The sequence below is a fragment of the Glossina fuscipes genome, unplaced genomic scaffold, assembly GCF_014805625.2.
Source record: "Glossina fuscipes isolate IAEA_lab_2018 unplaced genomic scaffold, Yale_Gfus_2 0, whole genome shotgun sequence".
In the NCBI taxonomy this organism is placed as follows: domain Eukaryota; kingdom Metazoa; phylum Arthropoda; class Insecta; order Diptera; family Glossinidae; genus Glossina; species Glossina fuscipes.
In genome coordinates this window covers 4,521,120-4,525,051 of record NW_023998414.1, presented here as the reverse complement: position 1 = coordinate 4,525,051, position 3,932 = coordinate 4,521,120, and positions in this window count along the sequence as shown.

Sequence of the window (3,932 nt, the reverse complement as noted above, 5' to 3'; positions counted from 1 at the left end):
AACAGATAAAGGAGAGAGTGTGAGTGTGAGAAAAGGGAGCAATTTCTCGGTAAAACACAGATTCGAAAGGTTTCTTTTCTAGACAAGAATTCTCTTTAAGAGAATGGCACAGTGATAGTTCATTGTTGACCCCAATGCAGACCATTTTATTACTTTGCACACAGAGATTACTGTAAAGAACGGGTTTTGTGTCTCCACACTGAACTTACTTAACCTTAACTTGGGAATATATTTAGAGATGTCGGCCTTAGCGGCTGGATCAACTTGGGTACTTCCGCGTCCACGTCTGTTGAAAAGTTTAAGAATTCACCAAGTGTACCAAACCTTTAAAAAGGATATTCACGTCACGGATACGTTAACAACAGTGTAAGCGCATTTGTGGCGTTGTTACGTAAACCGTTCGAGTATATTTTGTTGAAGCGATAGCTCTTTTGCATGCAGCTCGAGCCTGTGATGCTCACTATGCTGGTATGTAGTACTCTTTGATTATATTATGTCTATCAAGTCTGTCCGGAGACGTTACGCTGCTTCCTTCTTTATGTGTCTTATGTGATAAGGGTATAGGAATAAATTTATTATGTACGGGCCTTCGTCAGGAGGGAGTAGAAATAATAAATAAAATACTTTCGCTTCAGTGGCATGTTATGATTACAGTGCCCCGCATACGTCCAATAGTCGAATATTTTTTTTTTTTTCTCTTTCTTAGCTTGCACATGTTTGCTATGTTCGCTACGCCTAGTGCGATGCACATAATCCATAGAAGAATTTATAAGTAAGCAGTACATAAGGCAAAAAATAAAGATGAAATTATTGCGTAATAATAAAAGTTGTGGCCATTTGGGAAATGCATAAGAAATGAACTGAACTGACAGGGAGATTGACATAAGTGTAGTCATTGAATAGAAGAGAAATACCTAAATTTATGACCTGTGTTGCATAGAATCTTAACAATGTCTTATTAATGGAAAGCCTTTACGAATTGTATATAGAAAGAAAATTTACAATAATTTTGGAAACAAATATAATTAAATTACTCAAATAAATCGATGGCCACAAATCGACTGTGTATATGTAAGAGCGTTCGTTATAATGCAATTAAAGGTAAATATATGCAAATGGATATATTCGCAGCGTTGCTAACATAGTAAGCAGTGGGGGAAAATCAAAGGCTATACACTTTAAAATGTTGAGTAAAAAAGTTTAAATTCATTAAAATTATTAAATGCTTAACAACATTTCATTATTTGTTAATGCAATGCAGCTTATTGAAGCTTGCATATGCAAATATTGGCAAAACTCCAATTTATGCGAAAATATGCAGATATGGATATTAGGACGTAAGCATAAAGTCAAAGTGATAAAAACATGTATATCAAGCAGTCACTTGACATGCTTTAGTCATTTAAAGCACATTAAAAATGATAGAGGAAGCAACTTAGCTTAACTTGCTATCAAAGTCAAATTTAATAAATGTTTTTCTTCAACTTTTAACAGGAATGTGATCGAAGTATTTCTTAAGGGTGCTTATGAAAATTTTGCAGTCTATTTCAATGTGCAAACGACTCGTAAGAAGAAAACATTGAATTGCTGAACCGTTGTTGTTCACTTTCATATACATATTGCTTTAAAAGTGCGACGCCATTTCCATCCATCGTGCCGTTCGCTCTCACGTTGCTCTTACTCGATTGGGATGCGTCTTAATTCACTGAACATGGAAAAGTTGTAAATTTTGACAGCCATTGTGCAATTAAAAGCCAAGCTGGGACCGACACGATTGTGTGCGATATGGATAACGAACCCGGCCACCTTACAAATCCACCGATGACGTGTTAATCAATAAGGATAGCTCTTTTTTAACGGTAAAAGCCCATCCATCAAAACAAATTATTTTGTGTGCCTGAATCGCTTCTTCAATAGTGTGTAACGCAAGAGAGATAGGAAGACAGAGATATATGAATATCGCGGTGTATTCGCCAAGGCTAAATCTCGACAAGGAGCATGCAGTACTTTGTTTTATATCTAATCGTCCACACATCACTTGGTCTATAATTTAATAATTCGATCAAGTGTTGTCTCTACAGTTGCTTAGTAGAATAAGAAGAAGATTTTGCTGTTGCTGTTCCCAAAGCTCAATAACCTTAAGCAAATGTGTGGATTCTCAAGTCGATGCATTTCGTGGCATTTCTTCTTTTTCGATGGCAAGATAACAAAACAGATAACGATATGGATCGACACCACCAGACCGCCAAACCGTACAATGACTTAGTTCATTCTAGTCTTTGGTTTGCTTTGACTATTATCGCAACCTATGATAACAATTAAAAAAGGAAAAGATAGTAAGAGAATTATGTTGGGCGAGGAAAATCTTTCGTACTCCTTTTCAAAATCCTTTGGCAAATCTTCATTTTCGCGAAGCGGGAGAATGGTTACAACAGACATTGCACAGACAGACAGCGGAATCAAAAATATATGTATGCTTGATACTGTCTCTAACTGTTTATTCTGGGTGTTGCAAATGTTTTGTCAAAGTTAATATGCTCGCATCCTTTGCTGGTGGGTGTAATAACAATACAATTGTGGAATGGTATGTACTTTACTTAAAGGTAGAGCGACTTGTTTGGCACTTGAAAAGGCCGAAGCGCTAACTTTAATGCGATTCTTTCCCGTTGAACAGAAAAAGAAGAAATAGAAAAATCGTTGAATAAAATGTTTACAAAAGTTATTCATTACCAGAGAACGTTTTAATCTTCTTCTTCTTCTGCGCAGCAAACACACTACCTAAACCTTAGCAAAAACAAAAAATGTTTTGCTCGTTTTATTGTCATCACTTGGTAAAGTCTATCTTTCTACCTTTGCATCGACCAAAACGATTATAAGGCAAATCAAAGCACCTTGTGATTGCAAATCAACTTCAGTGAGTAGAGACCACATGTGGCAAAAATTTTCTTAATATATCATTTAATTTAATACCTTAAGCTATATTGGTTTAGTTAAAAGCAAATCAGAATTTGTATGTTAAGTAATCTAATCAATAGTTTATCAAATATTTGCATTTTCAATTCATTTTTGCATCCGTCGTCGAAGAACGAAAATATGTTGCGTTCTTCCATCAGTAAGACTCGGAAATACGCATAAAATGTAAATTTTATATAAATCACTTTATATGAATCTAGAATATTGACTTATTTTAATCGTACTCGAAAAATTTGCCGAATCTTCCTCGTGGTTGATTAGTCGCAAAGCGTATTTACCCGCGATTTGCGCACGACAAGAACAAAAAACATTAAAACTTGTCATCCATACCAAAAATATATCTTAAACTCGGCATATATGATTACGCGACTATCTGAAACTCACTGGGAATAATGCGTCCGTAAACACACTCAAAATGAGTTCTAACTTCAACGATATATAGGCCATTGGAACCAATTATCTAAAACACATTAGAGAGAATTTTGAGAGGCAGTGTAAGAAATAACACTGACATTTTAAATAAGATCTACTGTATCGTAATAAGATTGTATAGAAGGGTATCAGAGATTCGGCTTTCTTGCTCGATTATTTTTTGAGAAATGCCCCTAAGCAAAATGAAAACTTCGGTTGAGCTTTAATTCAATTGAAATTTTTTACAAAACTAAACAAAAACAACTAAGAGAATTACATTCGGTTGTAATCCAATCCTTCGTAATCATTACCTAAAGCTTCATTTTTGCGGCCACGAGAAGAGAATTCATGAGAGACATTATACAATCGGATGGACCGACAGACGGTACTTCGGAATTTGATGCTGATCAAGAATATATGTACTTTGTGGGCTCTCTGAAGCTTCCTTCTGATCGTTCACAGATATCAGACTTTCTTTGTAGTAACTGCAAAAAGTTGTTTCATGATCAGTGATGTCATTCGGCCGCCAGACTGGCAGCATCGATTAA